This window comes from Mobula hypostoma, chromosome 30 (assembly GCF_963921235.1).
Source record: "Mobula hypostoma chromosome 30, sMobHyp1.1, whole genome shotgun sequence".
NCBI lineage: Eukaryota > Metazoa > Chordata > Chondrichthyes > Myliobatiformes > Myliobatidae > Mobula > Mobula hypostoma.
Window position 1 is genome coordinate 8,964,561 of NC_086126.1, and position 20,598 is coordinate 8,985,158.

At 46.2% G+C, this 20,598-nt stretch overlaps 1 protein-coding gene across 2 annotated transcripts in view; it reads left to right on the forward strand.

Annotated features, from left to right (window-relative positions):
* LOC134339694 (ADP-ribose glycohydrolase MACROD2-like) overlaps window positions 1-20,598 on the forward strand; it is a 494,638-nt gene that overhangs the window by 289,746 nt on the left and 184,294 nt on the right. The window contains exon 1 of one of the 2 annotated variants that reach the window (XM_063036409.1): window positions 6,326-6,613. The exons of the other annotated variant lie outside the window; for it this stretch is intronic. The gene's annotated coding sequence lies outside the window, so the exon portion shown is untranslated. Of the gene's footprint in view, window positions 1-6,325; window positions 6,614-20,598 lie in introns of those variants that run through there. 2 annotated transcript variants of the gene reach the window in all.

Here is a 20,598-nt window from a genome sequence, read left to right on the forward strand (position 1 = left end):
CTACCTGTAGCACTTCCCCCATGGACACTCAGAGGGAGTGCAGTCATCCGGAGTGCATAGCTTTCCCTGCACTACGAGAGAATGACTTCAGAAATTTTTGGACGTGCCAGACTGGTACCAGGCATGAGGGACGTTAGTTAAGTGTGGCTTGGTATCCTCCAAGCAGAGGGGCGTTCGATTTATAAGAGTTGGGGGAAAGATGTCTCTGACGCAACTAGACGTCGGTCCTCAGTGGAGAATCGGAGACGGAGAGGGGCAGAGACTTTAAATTCCTGGGTGTTTAAATTCCTTTGGAGTTTGCGGAGATTCAGCACGACATCAAAGACTTTGACAGACCTCTATGGATGTGTAGTGGAGAGTGTATTGACTGACTGCAACACGACCTGGTGTGGAAACGCCGGTGTCATTGAATGGAAAAGGTTAGCGGACACAGCCAGTCCATCACGCCAAAAGCCCTCCCAATGACTGAGCACATCGACATGAAACGCTCTCGTAGGAAAGCAGCATCCATCGTCAGAGACCCCCACCACCCAGGCCGTGCTGTCTTCTCACTGCTGCCAGAAGGTACAGGAGCCTCAGGACTCGCACCACCAGGTTCAGGAACAGTTCCTACCCCTCAACCATCAGGCTCTTGAACAAAAGGGGATAACTACACTCACTTGCCCATCCTTTGAGATGTTCCCACAACCAATGGTCTCACTTTAAGGACTCTTTATCTCATGCTCTCGTTATTTATTGCTATTTATTTATATCTGCATTTGCAGAGTTTGTCGTCTTCTGCACTCTGGTTGATCTTTCACTGATCCTGTTTACAGTTACTATTCTATAGATTTGCTGAGTATGCCCGCAGGAAAATGAATCTCAGGGTTGTATGCGTTGACATGTATGTACTTTGATAATAAAACTTACTTTGAACTTTGGACTGTAATCAAGGCCTGGTAGCTTAATTAATATTCCTCCTCTTTATCCCAGGGGCACGGACAGCAACTGTGGCAGATTTTTAGCTAACGACATTTCTTTCCAATTCCGTCCCCCATTAATCCAGCTACAAGAGTGAGGTGGGCTTGGGTGAGCTGCAAGTCTTCCCTCTCCGATCCTGGTCGGGAGCGGCTCCCTGACTGGAAATCAGTCCCACCGGTCTCCCTAGTTCAGGTACGCCGAAGCCAATCGTGACACGAGGGCAAGTGCCTGCCCGCGGTTCACGGATGGAAATTGGACATATTTGGCGCATTGTCGCTTGCAACGGGCTTCTGAAAGGGAAGCAAAAGGCAATTTCGTTTCGTCTAACTGCATTGTTACATTTTTTTTTCTTATTTCTGTCGCAGAGAAAATTGCTGCCTTTCACTATACAACATACAATGCCTGATAATCTAGGCTGGCAAATGATTGCATTCCCAGAGGGAATTGTAATTCGGTAAACGTGCTTCAGGTTCTTTAATTGAAGGGGAGTTTTCTATCTGTGGAGAATTTGATTTTTGTTTCCTTTCTTAGCACCGAACTCCCAGTTGGATTATATATTTTGTATCCCCATTTGAGAACGTTTATCCTTCAGTGTTCTGCATTTCCAAGGGGGTGATAATGTGCTCTGAGGACGGTATTTTTGGTTTTTGGGCTAATCGATTCCTTTCCCCCATTTTCACAGTGCTCCCTCTAATTTTTAGTAGTCAGTGTGCGCAAAGATCTTATGTTGTGCAATTTTTTTTCCTGTGACAAAAGTATGTGCACACTGAATGCACTTATGGCACAGTTTATGTAGGTTTACAAAATATTTGACATAAAACTGCACAGAATAACAACAAAATAACATACATATAGTGATGTGCATTGTGGTACTTAGATTAGATTATTAGATTATGAGGACACTGAGTCTTCGTTTATTGTCACTTAGAAATGCATGCGTGCATTAAGAAATGATACAATGTTCCTCCAGAGTGATATCACAAAAAAAAACAGGACAAACCAAAGACTAACACTGACAAGACCACATAATTATAACATATAGCAGTGCAAAACAATACCATAATTTGATAAAGAGCAGACCATGGGAACGGTAAAAAAAAAGTCTCAAAGTTCCAATCGACTTCCGATAGCAGGCGGTGGAAGGGAGAATCTCTCCCTGCCATAAACCTCCAGGCACCGACAACTGCCGATGCATTGGAAGCACCCGCCCACAGCCGACCCTGAGTCCGTCCGAAAACTTCGAGCCTCCGACCAGCCCTTCGACACCCAGCACCATCTCTGCCGAGCGCTTCGACCCCGCCCCAGCCGCCGAGCGTCAAGCAAAGCCGAGGACTCGGGGCCTTCTCCTCCGGAGTTTCTGGATCACACAGTAGCAGCGGCAGCGAAGCGGGCATTTCAGAAGTTTCTCCAGATGTTCCTCCGTGCTCTCACGTCCGTCTCCATCAAATCAGGATTGTGCACGGCACCCTACTTGACAGATAACAGATATCATTCACAGGAGTGTCCGCTGCGCGCTGCCGTCGCGCCGCCATCTTCTCCTCCTCCTCCCGACTAACTAGTTAACAGAAACATTTAGCTAAAAGATTATTTTCAATAAGTATAATTATTAATTACTACATTATTTTAGGTAACCTTTAGTGCACACATTAGTTTCCTTTGTGCGCTGGTTGGAAAACGTGTGTGCGCACGCACAGCTTAGCGGGAGCATAGCCTGTGAGTGTGTCTGTCGCGAACACATTTATTTATTTATTTATTGAGAATTAGCGCGGGACAGGCCTTGCGGCCCTTCGGGTGACGCCGCCCAGCAACCCCTTGACCCTATCAGAATCAGGTTTAATATCATCGGATTGTGTCGTGAAGTTTGTTAGCTTTGCAACAGCGGTACAATGCAGAACATGATAATAGAGAAAAAACTGTGAATTATGATAAGAGCTTAAATAGTTAAATTAATTTAATTAGTTTAATTAGCTTAATTTAAATAGTTAAATTAGTTAAATTAAGTCGTGCAAGAACAGAGCCAGAAAAAGTAGTGAGGTAGTGTTCGAGCAACACATACAAAATGCTGGTGGAACTCAGCAGGCCAGGCAGCATCTCTGGGGAAAAAAAAGTACAGTCGATGTTTCGGGCCAAAACCCTTCCTCCGTACTTCTTTCCTTAGGTGCTGCCGGGCCTGCTGAGTTCCTTCAGCATTCTGTGTGTGCTGCTCTAATTTCCAGCATCTGCAGATTTTCTCTTTTTAGTGAGTTAGTGTTCGTGGGCTCAAAGTCCGTCCAGAAATCGGATGGCAGAGGTGAAGTAGCTGGTCCTGAATCATTGAGTCTGTGTCTTCAGGCTCCTGTACCTCCTTCCTGATGGTAGCAATGAGAAGAGGGCATGTTCTGGGTGGTGGACTGACGATGACCAATTAACCTAACAACCGGTGGTGGGAATTGAACCCCGGTCTCCTGTACTGTAAACCATTGTGCTGACCACTACACCACCGTGCCACCCCTATGTCTGTCTGTGTTTCAGTAGGACCAAATCTTCCTTTTACTTAATGGTAAAATGTAGGCACGGCTGTCAATTCCCCACACTCCCCAATGGCCCCTTGACCCGAGTGAATTTGACAGATCATCCCCATCAAAAAGTAGTTAATAACGTCAAGTAAGCCTGAGCAGACGTGGACTGAATAAGACTGGCAGCTTTTCTAAAAGAAGTCTTTGATGAATCAGATTACACAGTTGTTGCAGAGTTTCCAAGCTCTTCATAAGAGCATAAGATATAGGAGCAGAATTAGGCCATTTGGCCCATCGAGTCTGCTCCCCCATTTCATCATGGCTAATCCATTTGCCTCTCAGCCCGAAGCTCCTGCCCTTCTCCCCGTATCCCTTCACACCCTGACCAATCACAAGTCTATCAACTTCTGCCTTAAATATACATAAAGACTTGGCCTCCACAGCTGCCTGTGGCAACGAATTCCACAGATTCACCACTCTCTGGCTAAAATTGTTCTGGCAACAATTGTTTTGGTTTTGGCTTGGCTTCCTAACATTAAGGGAACCAGATCCGAACACAATATTACAAATGCCTTGTCCATTATATTTGAGGACAGGTAGATAGGTAGATACTTTATTGATCCCAAAGGAAATTACAATGTCACAGTGGCATTACAAGTGAACAGATGCACAAATAATAGAAGAGAAGTAGAAAGAATGAAAAGTAAGTTACCTCAAACAGTCTAATAGGAGGGGATCATCACTTCCCCCCGCTGCAGGTTGACTCATTATCGAGCCTAATGGCCGAGGGTAAGAATGACCTCATATAGCGCTCTTTGGAGCAGTGCAGTTGTCTTAGTCTGTTACTGAAAGTGTTCCTCTGTTCTCCTCATGCAGAGGGTGAGAAACATTGTCCAGAATCGCCAGGATTTTCCGTCGGGTCCTTCGTTCTACCGCAGCCTCCAGTGTGTCCTGTTTGACACCTATGACAGAGCCGGCCTTTATAATCAGTTTATTGAGCCTGCTGGCATCACCCGTGTTGATGCCATTGCCCCAGCACACCATCGGTGGAAGATTATACTGGCGACAAAAGACCAGTAGAACATGTGAAGGAGAGGCCCGGATACGAAGGTTCCGGGAATGAAGGGGTTAATATATGAGGAGTGTTTGGCCGCCTTTGGCCTGTAATCACTGGAACTTAGAAGAATGCAGGGGGATCTCCTCGAAACCTACTGAATGTTGAAAGGACCAGATAGGGTGGATGTGGAGAGGATGTTTCCTGTGGTGGGGGGTGTCCAGAACTAGAGGGCACAGCCTCAAAACTGAGGGGCACCTTTTAGAACAGAGGTAAGGAGGAATATTTTTAACCAGAGAGTAGTGAATCTGTGGAATGCTCCATCACAGGCTGCAGTGGAGGCCTAGTCCGTGGGCATATTTAAGGCAGAAGTTGATCATTTCCTGATTGGTCAGGGTGTCAAAGAATATGGCGAGAAGGCAGGTGTATGGGGTTGAGTGGGATCCGGGATCAGCCATGATGGAACGAACGGTGGAGCAGACTCAACGACTCAATTCTGCTCCTGTGTCTCATGATCTTATGGTCTTACACTACAAAGGACCTCAGTCTCCTCAGGAAGTAGAGGTGACTCTGGCCCGTCTTGTACACAGCCTCTGTACCGCTGCTCCACTCAAGACTGTCATCCAGGTGCACCCCCAGGTACTTGAGGTGCACCTCACCATATCCACATCCTCACCATCAGTAATAACAGGGAGCAGTGCAGTGCAGGCTCAGTCTTCCCAAAGTCCATCACCATCTGCCTAGAAAAAAATATCTTTAACTTCTCTGTAATATACCCCGAGACTGTGATGTCCTTTAATTGTCTTAAGGACATTTTAAGCCCCAGTAAATTCCCTGCTTCAAGTATACTTTTTTCAGTAGCGTCATTCACTCTGATGAACTTACAAAACACAGCAGATTTCAAAATGTTTATTTTATTGCTTTAAGTTGTTTCTTAATGTTTTTTCAAAGATTTACATGCAACTGAACACTTCCTTCTTAATTTCCTGCCAGCAAGAACCCTTCAAAGTTCAAAGTAAGTTTTACTATCAGACCGCATATATGTCGCTACATACAACCCTGAGAATCATCTCCCAGCAGGCTTGCTCAGCAAATCTACAGAATAGCAACTGTAAACAGGATCAGTGAACCAGAGTGCAGAAGACAAAAAACTGCGCAAAGGCAAATATAAATAAATAGCAATAAATAACGAGAACATGAGATAAAGAGTCCTTAAAGTGAGATCATTGGTTGTGGGAACATCTTAATGGATGGGCAAGTGAGTGTAGTTATCCCCATTTGTTCAAGAGCCTGATGATTGAAGGGTAGTAACGGCTCTTGAACCTGGTGGTGCGAGTCCTGAGGCTCTTGTACCTTCTACCTGATGGCAGCATTGAGAAAAGGGCATGGCCTGGGTGGTGGGGATCTCTGATGATGGATGCTGCTTTCCTACGACAGAACGCTCAATGGTTGGGAGGGCTTTACCCATGATATACTGGGCTGAATCCACTACCTTCTGTGGGATTTTCCATTCAAAGGCATCGGTGTTTCCATACCATGTCATGATGCAGCCAGTCAAAAACCCTCCACTACACATCTATTAGAAGTTTGTCAAACTTTTAGATATCGTGCCAAATTTCTGCAAACTCTTTATTGCACTTGCATGCTGGGATCAGGGCAGGAACTCCAAAATAGTGACTCCCAGGAATTTAAAATTGCTAACCCTCCCCATCTCTGACTGGCGCGAAGACCTCTGCTTTCCCGTTCTGCAGGTTTATAAGCAGTTCCTTGGTTTTGCTGACACGGAGCGAGAGGTTGTCGTTATGACACCACTCAGCCAGATTTCATTGGCCATTCAGCCAGCCCGATGATGTCACTGATGATGGAGGTGAGGGATCCCTTTGACCTCTCTGCTCCTAGCAACCAACACTGGAGGAAGGAGAAGTTCACTCTGCAGTAATTGCCTGGTCTTTGAGGGCAGTTTTCTTTCTGGGTGGGGGGGTGGAGGTCAAAGCTGCTGAGAATTCATCCTGCCAATTAGTGACTGCAAGAGGCGTGGTGGAATGGAAACAGTCTGCTCCCAGCGGAGTACCGAGCCCTTACCCTCCTCGAGCACAGAGCAACGGTGCGTATTTGTTCAGACTATTGAGGTCTAAATCTATTTTTGTATTTGGAGCACAATGAAGCTTCAAGGGAAATTGGAATCTATTTTTTTTTTATTTCCAAACATGGTAGGAAGGCCGGAGTCTTCAAAAGTGCAGCTTCTTGTTGTTTAGTGCAGAAGAATTCAAGCTTTCTCTGTCCTTAATTATATGTGTTAGGTTCGTAATTAACACATTATGGCTTTTTTTTTCATATGGAAGGGTGGTTGCAATGATGTTACAGTTAATATGTAAGGTTGATAGTAAATGTTTGGATGGAATAAGCCTCATAAAAGACAGAGTTTTAAGGATATATCATCTTTGCATATAACACCAAGCCCAGATTCACTCCCAGTGGGGAAGATTCAAACAAGAGGACGTGAGTTGAGAGTTAAAGGACAAAAGTTTAGGGGTAACATGAGGGGGAACTTCTTTACTCAGAGAGTGGTAGCTGTGTGGAACGAGCTTCCAGCAGAAGTGGTTGAGGCAGGATCGATGTTGTCATTTAAAGTTAAATTGGATAGATATATGGACAGGAAAGGAATGGAGGGTTATGGGCTGAGTGGGGGTCGGTGGGACTAGGTGAGAGTAAGAGTTCGGCACGGACTAGAAGGGCTGAGATGGCCTGTTTCCGTGCTGTAATTGTTATATGGTTATATATTATGAGCACTGTTAACTCTAAGCTGCACAGGTGCTGGATGTTACCAAAGTTCTGCCATTTTTGACTTGGACTGTGGACTGTAGTTCAAGTTGGACCCCTTCAGTTGTATATTTTTATATCCTGTGCTTTTGCCCATTTTTCCATGTTTCCATTAGTGCGGTTTGTTTGGCAGGGGAAGGTTTGGGCTTTGATGTTTTTGTTGCCTTTTCCCCTTTCTTTTTCTCGGCATGGGGGGGGGAGTGGTTTCGATTTTTGTGTTACCCTTTTGCATGATTTGTTTTTTTTGTGCTTGGTGGGTGGGGGAGGGTTGGTGTTTTTCTTTGAATGGCCTCTATGGACTTCTCTGTTTCATGGCTGGCTGGAGAAGAGGAATCTCCGAGTTGTATGCTGTTAACATACTTCGATAATAAATGTACGTTTGAACAATTGCACCAGTAATGGAAATGTTCCTATGCACATAGTCTTTTTGCCACGCAGCTGGAATAAAGACAGACAAGAAAAAGCATATGAAACGTGAAAGCTTTCCTTTGTTGTACAGTAGTTCATTATATCCATCAATTAATAAATAAAATCAAAAATATGTGATTTTTCAGTTTTCATTCTAAATATTTATAGTATTTATTCCTTCCTTAGGAGTTTGCAGAGATTTAGCATGTTATCTAGAACTTTGGTGGGCACGTGGCCAAGTGGTTAAGGCATTGGAGTAGTGACCTGAAGGTCGTGAGTTCAAGCCCCAGCCGAGGCAACGTGTTGTGTCCTTGAGCAAGGCACTTAATCACACATTGCTCTGCGACGACACTGGTGCCAAGCTGTATGGGTCCTAATGCCCTTCCCTTAGACAACATTGGTGTCGTGGAGAGGGGAGACTTGCAGCATGGGCAACTGCTGGTCTTCCATACAACCTTGCCCAGGCCTGCGCCCTGGAGAGTGAAGACTTTCCAGGCACAGATCCATGGTCTCGCAAGACTAGCGGATGCCTTTACTAGAACTTTGACAAACTTCTATACATGTGTAGTAGAGAGTATATTGATTGGCTACATCACGGCCTGGTGTGGAAACATCCATGCCTTTGAATGGAAAATCCTACAAAAGGTAGTGGATTCGGCCCAGTACATCACAGGTAAAGCCCTCCCCACTGTTGAACACATCCACATGAAACACTGTCGTAGGAAAGCAGCATTGAGATCCTCACCATCCAGGCCATTTATAGTATACTTATATTAGGGAAAAAATGTGCCGCACAGCCGTGTAAAAATTCCTACACAGCTGTGAAAAAAAATTAGAGGGAACATTGAGCCCGAGCATTAAAAAAAAAGTGAGGGTGGGAATTGCAGAGGCTCTGGCTATAACGTTTGAAAACTAACCAAATTCAGGACAGTATCAGGAGATTTGTGGATCGCGGACAGTGTGGCATGAAGCTGAATTAGTACTAGCCAGTTGGCTTAACTTCACTGTTGGGTACATTATAAGGAACAATATTACTGGAATATTACTATGATTATTACTACAATATTACTAATATTACTACAGTATTACTAATATTACTACGATGCTACAATATTACTACGATATTGCTAATATTCCGACAATACTACACAATATTACGAATATTACTCCGGCTGCCGTGCTTCATGTCCACAAACTTTGTGGTGATTTGCCACGCTAATATGATGAACTGTGAATACCGAGGCTTTGGGCCTACCCCGGGCTGCTCAGGGGATTTGGATCTAAGGACTCAATTTGGATCGGAATGCTGGTGTCATTGTTGCTTGTTTTTATTGTTTGTGTGATTTGATTTTTTTTTACCTCATTTTCCATGCACATTAGGGGTTAGTCTTTATCCTTTCTTCTGATTGGGTTCCTTGCTTTGCGGCTGCCTGCAAGCAAACAAAATCTCAAGGTTGTGTCATTTATGCATTCTTTGATAACAAATGCACTTAGAATTTGAATAAATGTACTTTGAATCTTTGATTCTAGGGAGCAATATTACTGGAATGCATTCTAAGGAATGATATTAAGTTCAGTTAGAAAGAAACAAATTAACAAGGAAAGGCCAACGTGGAATTGTTAAAGGAAGATTATACTTGGGCACTTAGTCAGAATGGGTGAGTGGGCCATGGGGCTTGTTTCCATCTCTGACTCTCCTGGACAGCTTGTGTTGGGGGTGACTCTGAGTGAACATAGAACATCGAAATCTACAGCACCTTACAGTGCCAACCATGTAACCTACTCTAGAAGCTGCCTAGAATTACCCTACCACATAGCCCTCTATTTTTCTAAGCTCCATGTGCCTATCTAAGAGTCTCTTAAAAGACCCTATTGTATCCATCTCCACCACCGTCGCCGGCAGCCCATTCCACGCACCCACCACTCTCTGTGTGAAAAACTTACCTCTTGTACCTACTTCCAAGCACCTTAAAACTATTCTCCCTCGTGTTAGCCATTTCAGCCCTGGCTATCCACACGATCAATGCCCCTCATCATCTTCTCCTCCGTCGCTCCAAGGAGAAAAGGCCGAGTTCACTCAACCTTTTCTTGTAAGGCACGCTCCCCAATCCAGGCAACGTCCTTGTGAATCTCCTCTGCACCCTGTTATGGTTATCACTCTATTTTGGATTTGTGGAGGATGCTCGCAAGAAAATAAATCTCAGGGTAGGATATGGAGACATACAGTGCCTATGTAGTTACAGTTCCATTGATTTACTGAGTATGCCCTCAAGGCAATGCATCTCAGGGTTGGATATGTACTCAATAATAAACTTACTTTGAGCTTTGACAGCTCAATAAGGTGGTTAAAAATGTACACCGGACCCTTTTCTTTGTTAGTTAAGTTAGTTAGAGTCGGTCCTGAGCGTTATAGGCTCATCAGGCCGGTGCTTGTGCTGGTTTCCGTGGCGTGAAGCGACTGAGAGTACAAGACTCTCCCCACCGCCCCCTCCCGGATAGGACGCCAGTCTATCGCAAGGTTAACCCCCAGCATTTTGCCAGTACCCATTTTCAGCCCGGTGGACTGGAGCATTGTGTGGTTAAGTGACTTGCTCAAGGACATAACACGTTGCCTCGTATGAGGAATTCTGCAGATGCTGGAATTTCAAGCAACTCACATCAAAGTTGCTGGTGAACGCAGCAGGCCAGGCAACATCTTTAGGAAGAGGTACAGTCGACGTTTCGGGCTGAGACCCTTCGTCAGGACTAACTGAAAGAAGAGCTAGTAAGAGATTTGAAGGTGGGAGGGGGAGGGGGAGATCCGAAATGATAGGAGAAGACAGGAGGGGGAGAGATGGAGCCACGAGCTGGACAGGTGATTGGCAAAAGGGATATGAGAGGATCATGGGACAGGAGGCCCGGGGAGAAAGACAAGGGGGAGGGAGGGGAAAACTCAGAGGATGGACAAGGGGTATAGTGAGGGGGACAGAGGGAGAAAAAGGAGAGAGTGAGAGAAAGAATGTTTGTATATAAATAAATAACAGGTGGGTTTCTCATCTGAGGCTCGAGCTCATAACCTTCAGATCGCCAGTCCTACGCCCTAACCACTTGGCCACACGCCACATTTTTCTTCATTAGCAGAGATGCAACATGGATGAGTGCAGAGGCTCTACTGGGACTTGTTCAACTTGTGAACTTGTTCATTGGATAACAGCCCAGGCGTCCCCTTGACGAGAGGGCACTGGAGAGGGTACAAAGAAGACCCAGGAGTACGTTACAGTAGTGAAAAGTTGTAGCTTTGAGGGAGGATTGGCTAAGTCAGAGTTTGTACCGTTGAGACAGAGAGGACCGAAACTGGGGTAAATAAGGAGGACTCAGTGGCCACTTTATTAGGGACACCTACTCATTAATGTAAATGATCTGATCAACCAATCACATGGCAGCAGCTCAACGCATCAAAGCACGCAGGCACGGTCAAGAGGTTCAGTTGTTGTTCAGACCAAAAATTGGAACGGGGGAATAAATATGATCTAAATGTCTCTGACCATCACAGAGCCTCAGGACTCGCACCACCAGGTTCAAGAACAGTTACTATCCCTCAGCCACCAGGCTCCTGAACAAAAGGGGATAACTACACTCAGTTAAGGCTCTTTTATCTTGTTATTGCATGCTTGTTATTTATTGCTATTTACCTATTATCTGCATTTGCACAGTTTGTTTACAGTTTACAGTTACTATTCTATAGATTTGCTGAGTATGCCCGCAGGGAAAAAAATCTCAGGGTTGTTGTTGGTGGCTTTGATAATATATTTTACTTTGAACTTTGAACTTTGAGATTGGTTTTTGGTGCCAGACAGGGTGGACTGAGTACCTCAGAAACTGCTGATCTCCCGGGATTGTCAGAGAATGGTGCGAGAAACAAAAAGCATCCGGTGAGCAGCAGTTCTGTGGGCGAAAACGCCTTGTTAATGAGAGAGTGGTCAGGGGAGAGTGGCCAGACCGGTTCACGCCGACAGGAAGGCGATGGTAACTCAAATAACCACCCGTTACAACAGCGGTGTGCAGAAGAGCATCTCCGAATGCTCTTCGTTGAATTGGACGGGCTACAGCAGCAGAAGACCACGGACACACACTCAGTGGCCATTTTATTAGGTAGCTAATAAAGTGGCCGCTGAATGCACAAGAATGTAGTGATAATAGAAAATTATAGCTTGAGAGAAGATTGGCTAAGACAGAGATTGTTCTTTTGGAAGACCTATGAGGGCCTAAACAAAGTAAGCCAGGAGGAGATACCTCCATGAGTAGAAAGGCATAGATAATATACTTTATAGTCGCCAAACAATTGATACTAGAACGTACAATCAGCACAGCGATATTTGATTCTGCGCTTCCTGCTCCCTGGATTACAAATTGATAGTAAATATTAAACATTTAAATTATCGATCATAAATAGAAAATAGAAAAATGGAAAGTAAGGTAGTGCAAAAAAACCGAGAGGCAGGTCCGGATATTTGGAGGGTACGGCCCAGATCCGGGTCAGGATCCGTTCAGCAGTCTTATCACAGTTGGAAAGAAGCTGTTCCCAAATCTGGCTGTACGAGCCTTCAAACTCCTGAGCGGACGAAAAGTGTGTTGGCTGGGGGGGGGGGTCATGTCCTTGATTATCCTGGCAGCACTGCTCTGACAGCATGCGGTGCAAAGTGAGTAATATATATAAGGGCGGTGGGGTGGAGATATGTCTCTACCAAAGGAGATGGAAGGTTCCTCTTCCCTCCACGAGCCTGCGGGTCACCCTTGGGCAAGGTATGGCACCCCCGACTAGGGTCACGTGAACCCACAGGAGCAGGTGGTGGGTGGTCATATGAGCAGCCGGTGCAGATCACAAGTCCTGGTTATGCGACCAGGCAGGCAATCTCGGAAGAGTATCGATAATGGCTGGGGGAGTAGGGGTCACGTGTCTTGTAAAGACACTGCCCAGCAGACGGCAATGGCAAACCACTTCTGCAGAAGAATTTGCCAAGAACAATCACGGTTATGGAAAGACCGTGGTCGGCACGACATTGTGGGCCGAAGGGCCTGGAATATGCTATGTTCTGTGTTTTATCGCTTCCCCCTGGGCCCCCTCCTCCTTCACTTTTGTCCTATGGTTCTCTCTCCTCTCCTATCAGATTCCTTCCCCTCCAGCCCTTGGCCTTTCCCACACACCTGTCCTCACCAATCACCTTCCAGCCATCCTCCTTCCCCTCCCCACCCCCACCACCTTTTCACTCGGCATCTCCCCCTCTCAGTCCCGAAGAAGGGTCCTCGGCCCGTAACGCCGTCTCGTCGGCTCTTTTCCATCGAGGCTGCCCGACCTGCCGGGCATTTTGTGCAAGCGCTGCTTCGGATTTCCAGCACCTGCAGGCTTCCTCGCGCTTCCGGAGTTTATAAATCTTCCGGGCAGTAGCGAGCGCTCACCGTATTTATGGGATGTTTAGTAAAGCCAGAGCAGAAGAAAAAAAGATTCCAGTTGCTTCCGCAGCCTTGCACGAACAACTTCACTCAGCGATGACGAATGCTGAGACCACTCTTTCGCTGAAGTAGTCACTCGCCTGCACAAAGGAGTGACGGGTCTTCAAATCATCAGCTCATGGTTTTTTAAACGAGGGGTGTGGCTGGTTATATTCAGACTGATATCTACCCGAAAGGTTATGTACAGAATAACAAATACAAGGCAGAATCTAATCAACGAGTTCAAATCTTTTGCATAAAGTATGAATTATAGGGTGGTATCTCATCAAGAGGTGCAGGAGCTTTGTATATGGGATAACAGATAGTTGGGAGTGACTTATAGCCTCGAATCTAATCAAGAGGTACCACCACTTTATACACAGAATACCAGATACCAGAGAGTGAATTATGGAGCAGAATCTAATCAATGTGGATGAGTGCCTCATATTTCGAATAACAGATAGCCAGAGGTAAGTCTTGGGCTGGAATCTAATCAAGAGATACTGATGTTTCATATATAGAGCAATAGATCCTGGGTACCGAGTTGTAAGGTGGAATCTAATCAAAAAGTATGGGCCCTTCAGGTACAGAATAAAATAACGAGGATTAGTGGCAGGTAGTGGCAGGTCAGAATCTAATGCCGGAGTACAGATACCCAGAAGAATGGAGCTATTTGATGAAGAGTGATCTCCAGTCTGAAGTGGGATCAATTTCCCTTACAACGAAGACCTATTCTGCTGTTTTGTGGGTTTTTTTTGGCTCCTTTTCTTCAGGCTGACGGCCACAAGGTCCCCCTGCGGCCGGTGCACTGCGTCGCCCGGAAGGGACGTGGGACTGAGGCACGTCTGCGGTGGGACTTCGCGCCCGGCGGCGGCGGCTTTTTTTGTGAGGTGGCCGCTCCCACTGAGCGCGCGCCCGCGGTCGCCTGCTGCGGCAGTCCATCCACTTCCAAGGCCCGGGGGGAGGGGTTGCGCGTCCAGAGACGCTCTTCCACGCACCGCCGTTGTGACGGGCTCTTATTCACGTTACTGTTGCCTTCCTCGAAGCTGATGGAGGACGTTTTCAAAATTCTGAGATGTGGATATTGGCTGGACTTAGTTTATATGGCCTCCTTCAGTTTTTCTGCTTTCTTCCCTGTTGCCGTTTGGCGGGCGGGAGATCTGTTGCTTTTTAGGTGGGGGAGGGATTGGGGATTTGAGGTCTGATGATCTTGCGGTCTGTTAGTGTTTTGTGTGCGAAGGAGGGGGTTGAAGGTTTGACGTTTTAGGGGGTTCGACATTTTCTCTGGTGGGTTATCGGCTAGTTTTTGTGCGAGGGAGGGGTTGGGGGGGGGTTTGCTGTCCCTTTCTTACACCTTTCCCTTTCTTACACCTTACACCTTAAAACCCTTTCCGAGGGTTTTCTGAATTTCATGGCTATCTGGAGAAGGCGAATCTCAGAGGTGGATTCTGTGTACTTACTTTGATAATAAAATGAACCTTCGAACCTTGCTGTCAGCTTGAACAAGGCTACCCCTTCTCCTCTGACCGCTCTCGTTAACAAGGCATTCTCGCCCACTGAACTGCTGTTCAGGGGGGAGAAAAAAACTTTGTAACGTTGAGAATTCTGGAAAATGGGAACTTCTTGATCAGGCACGACCAAACCCTTACTCCCAAAAAGTCAGAAAACAAGCCGCTTAACAGTGCTCAATGGATAACTCTAAACTAAGAGTAAACAGTGTTTTCTCAGAGACGAAGATTACCATGTTCTTCCCCATCCATAAATGACATGTTGGAGTAAGACCCCCCTCAACGAGACATTGATCATATTTATTTTGGTTACCTTTCCTCGTGAAGGATTTAGGGCTCAGGGTTATACAACTCTACATTTCTAGAAACAAGGTAGTGTAGCGGTCAGCACGACGCTTTACAGCACCAGAGACCCAGGTTCGATTCCCGCTGCTGCCCGTGAGGACTTTGTACGTTCTCTCCCTGTGACCGCGTGGGTTTCCTCCGGGTGCTGTGGTCTCCTCTCACAGTCCAGAGACGTACCGGATGGTCATTGTAAACTGTCCTGTGACTAGGCTCGGGTTACATCGGGGGATCACTGGATGGCACGGCTCATAGGGCCGGAAGGGCCTACGCTGCGCCGTACGTCGATTTAAAAAAACGGATGCAGTCGAGCACAGTGCTACTTATTGCTGTGATTTATTTCACTCTCGTGGCTACCTTCCCTGATGTCATTTGCGAGCGTAAGCAAAGGGGTTTGAAGACCTCGGACAGTACCCATGTTGTCACAACCACGAATTCGGCAGCGCATCAGATTCCGCAATTGCGCTCGTGAATATGCACATGCCAGCTAATTATTACTTCGTTGGGGTAGTATTTAACTCCATTCATTCCGCCGTAGTTTTTGTCAAGACTTGAACCTAGGATATACCGAGGCTTTGCTGTCTGCATTCCGCCCTGCCTGAGAAATTGGACTGTCGAGCCTACTGACTCTGAAGACGAGCGGTGTTTGTTTTATTCTTAGTTGTTCTTTTCAGCTGCCATGTTGGCTTCGTTTTCCATTTGAGAGTTTTAGTCAACGGCCCTGTTTGGCCTAGTGTTTATTGTTTTCTCTTCCCTTTAGCACTGCTCGCGTTAAAGCCTGTGAACTATCGACCTGCTTCAGTATCTCTCACTCCGCACTTGGGCCGTGTCCGAACCGGGTGACACGCGTGTTCAAATGCCATCAATTCTCCATTGTACATTTCTGTAACTAAAACACACCTTGCGACAATGTGTGTGGCTAAAACTTGCCAGCAATTCCCCGTCATCAATCCTATCGTCCTTTTAACCAACTGAGACATACTCTGCTTTTATCCGTGATAGACACTTCTCACTCGTACATTGACAGAAAGCTTCAGGAATAAGAAATAAAACCGAAAGAGTCTCATGGCGTGGGTCTGGGTCTGGGGGAAGAGGGTCGAGCTCGCAAGCAAGGTTTTTAGGTCAGAGCGACCACACACACAAAACGCTGGAGGAGCTCAGCAGGTCAGGCAGCATCTATGGAAATGAATAGAGAGTCAACGTTTTGGGCCGAGACCCTTCTTCAGGGCTGAGAAGGAAGGGGGGAAGATGGTGGGGAGGGAGGGGAAGGAGGCTAGCTGGAAGGTGATGGGTGAAGCCAGGTGGGTGGGAAAGGTCAAGGGCTGGAGAGGAAGGAATCTGATGGGAGAGGAGAGTGGACCATAGGAGAAGGGGAAGGAGCTGATGTCAAAGACGACAGATTTCACGACGTATGCCGGTGATATTAAACCGGATTCGGATTCTGATAATATTGAAGATATGAGTTGTGGAGTCCCTGAAAGTGAGTCCACAGGTTGTGGGATCAGCTCAAGGCTGAGCTGAGGTTAGGCATACAACTACTACTACTATGTCAACTCAGGCCTAGGGGACCGGCGTCGGGCACGATGACGGACTCTCCACTTCTCCCTCTCCCTCATCAGTGTGTTCAGTTCATCTGCATTAGCCGCACTGCTGTCTTCTAGGAGTGTGTTGACCATAGTCTTGGGAGGGCGCCCAGGGTTCATCCTCCCGTGCTTGGGCTCCCATATGACGACTAGGCTGGCAGGTAGCTCAGAGTGGCGTAGACATCCACTCTCATAAACCTGCTATCTAAACCCAAAATGCTTCTCAATGCAAGTTTAACAGGCCATAAATCCGAGATCGTAACTCACTTTTAACATAGGACATAGAACACCACAGGTCAGTGCTTCACCTTTGGCCCACAGTGTTATGCCCACCTTTCAATCTACTCTACGATCAATATAATCTTCTCTCCCCCAATTTACTGTCACCCAGGTGCATGTCCAAAAGTTTCTTAACTGCCCCTAATGATTCTGCTTCTACCACCATGTACCCACACTCGCTATGTAAAAATACTATCCTCTGATATCCTCTTAAAATTACTGAGCTGAGGCCTCCATCGGTCAGGATCGACCATGGATGTACCATCCTAACTGTCAAGATACGCAAGCCAGTGGGCAGTACGATATGGAGAGGAAGCTCCCCCTCTCCACGCATCTGATGAACCCAAAGGGAACGGCAGAGACCGATACAGTCTGGCTCCAGGAGTTGCCGGTCAGTGTCTGCCTTAGGGACTCCAGCTCCCGACTTTTCCCCCAGGGTTTACTCCTGAAGCTTTCCCCATGAGCGGGAATAGCCGCAAGATGGTGGAGGTTTGAGATCAGGGTTTTCCTTCTCTGTCTTAAAATTACGGCTACTTGTGTCAGCCATTTGCACTCTGGGGAGAAAGTCCCTGGCTGTTTACTTCTTATCTCCTTATATACCTCTGTCATGTCACCTCTCATCCTCCTTTGCCCCAAAGAGAAAAGTCCTAGCCCGCTCAACCTATCCTCTTTATTTGGGGCGTATTCTGGAGTTAGGATATATTGCAAATATTAATTTCAATAGCAACCAGTCTTCAGATTCGAATTGAATTCAGATTGAATTTTTAGATTATGAAGACACGCAGTCCTCTTTTATTGTCATTTAGTAATGCATGCATTAAGAAATGATACAATTATTTCCTCCGGTGTGATATCACAAAACACAGGACAGACCAAGACTGAAAAAACTGACAAAACCACATAATTATAACATTTAGTTACAACAGTGCAACAATACCATAACTTGATGAAGAAGTCCATGAGCACAGTAAAAAGTTCAAGGTCTCTCAAATGTCCCACATCTCACGCAGACGGGAGAAGGAAGAAAAATTCTCCCTGCCATGCCGACCACAATCCGTCTCTGAGTCATCCGAAAACTTTGAGCCTCCGAATCAGCTCTCCGACATTGAGTACCGAGCACCATCTCTGTCCGAATGATTCGACCTCAACCTCGGTTGCCAACAGCAGGCAATGCCGGGGATTTTGAGGCCTTCCCTCCGGAAGATTCCCGACCGCGCAGTAACGACAGCAGCGAACGAGCGTTTCAGAGATTTCTCCAGATGTTCCTCTGTGCTTTCACGTCTGTCTCCATCAAATCAGAATTGTTCACGGCCCCTATTTAACGGATACGATATCATTTTTCACTGGAGAGCTGCGCACGCACGGCGCGCTGCTCTCTCTCCTCCCGCCATTTAAAACGCAGCTTACGGCAATGGTCTTCCTGGAGCTGCAGGCTGGGGTCAATCGCAAAGAAACACTTCACTTGACCTGCAATGTCTGCATATGCATGAATGCAGCCAAGAGTCAATGGGGATTAACATTCATTTTGGGTGTCTGGAGGTATTGGAAATTATATGTAATCCAAAGGAAGCATTGTAGGTACATTGTAACGATAGAATAGTCCTATCACCTTTCATCTTTAGCATATAAAAATGTCATGTAATACTGGGTCAGACAGGCTTCTTCTTCCAAGAATGTCTCAAATATGGTGACTGCTGATCGTTTTGTTGAATGGAGTGTCTCTCTAGTAACTTCATTCACAGTAACAGCACTCATAAGACGTACATTGATTTTGCATCAATAATCTATGAAACCAGTACAGAAGCGTATTTTTAGATTATGAGGACACTCAGTCCTCATTTATTGTCATTTAGAAATGCATGCATGCATTAAGAAATGATACAATGTTCCTCCAGAGTGATATCACAAAAAAACAGGATAAACCAAAGACCAACACTGACAAGACCACATAATTATAACATATAGTTACAGCAGTGCAAAGCAATACCATAATTTGATAAAGAGCAGACCATGGGAACAGTAAAAAAAAAAGTCTCAAAGTTCTGATCGACTCCCGATAGTCCCCAATAGCAGGCGGCAGAAGGGAGAAACTCTCTCTGCCATAAACCTTCAGGCACCAATAACTGTCGATGCATTGGAAGCACCCGACCACAGCCGACCCTGAGTCTGTCCAAAATCTTCGAGCCTCTGACCAGCCCTTCAACACCGACGACCGAACACCATCTCTGCCGAGCGCTTCAACGCTACCCTGGCCGCCAAGCAACAGGCAAAGCCGAGGACACGGGGCCTTCCCCTCCGGAGATTCTGGATCACACAGTAACAGCGGCAGTGAAAAAGGCATTTCAGAAGTTTCTCCAGATGTTCCTCCGTGCTCTCACGTCTGTCTCCATCAGATCAGGATTGTGCACGGCACCCTACTTGACAGATAACAGATATCATTCACAGGAGTGGCCGCTGCGCGCTGCATCGCGCCGCCATCTTCTCCTCCTCCTGATCACCAGAGTTATGGATGGCAGGCAGAGAGTTAAGCCTCTGCAGTTCCTGCCCTGTCTTATTTTTCTCGCCATTCTGATTGTCAGCTAATTGAAAGCTTTTGGGCTCAAGTCCGTCCTCGCATCACATAACACGCTCTCATACTGACTTTAAAGCACACAACGGGCCAACATATTGATGGTTCTGACCTTCAGCATAACTTACCCCAGAGTTGTCCTCCAACCCATGTCTTATCAACTTTCACAGCACTCACTTCAAATCTCTTCCCGGCCAGAGACCAATCCTGCATACGCTGCAACTTTTTTGAATGAGTTTCTTAACCCCTCTCCCCCCTACCCCCCGGCTGACCACCTCACCTCTGAGCAGGAGATTTGGAAAATAGGCATACATCATTACTGTCTTGATATGCACTCAGTGTCCACTTTATTGGGTGCACCTATACACCCGCTTGTTAATGCAAATATCTAATCAGCCAATCATGCAGCAGCTACTTAATGCGCAAGACATGGTCAACAGAGGTCAGGTTGTTCAGACCAGACATCAGAATGGGCAAGACATGTGGACAATATGGATTGATTATTGGTGCCAGATAGGGTGATTTGAGGATCTTAAAAACTGCTAGTGTCTTGGGATTTTTATGGGTAACAGTCTCTGGAACTTTGTTATGCCGCTGACCCCTAACATTAACTGATGGGTCCCGTGGCCCCCAAGTTGGGGACCCCGATCTAGAGAGTTTACAGAGAATGGTGCAGAAAACAAAAAAACATTCATTGAGTGGCAATTATGAGGTGAAAAAAGATGTCTTATTAGTGAGAGCGGTCAAAGGAGAATGGTCAGACCGGTTCAAGCTGACAGGAAGGCGACAGTAACTCAAATAACCACCCGTTACAACAGTGGGGTGCAGAAGAGCATCTCTGAACGCACAACACGTCGAACCTTGAAGTGGATGGGCTACAGCAGCAGAAGATCACAAACATACACTCAGTGGCCAACTTATTAGGTGCAGGTGGAACCTAATAAAGTGTTTACTGAGTTTATGCTTCCTATAAGATGTATCTGGGAAATAATCAAAGTAGAAATTCAGCTGTTCATTCCAGAAGGCCTAGTATATAGCCTCCTGAGTCTGTTGTTGCTGATTAACTAGACTGAAGACTCACACTCCGTTAGGGTATTTTCGAGGTTAGGAC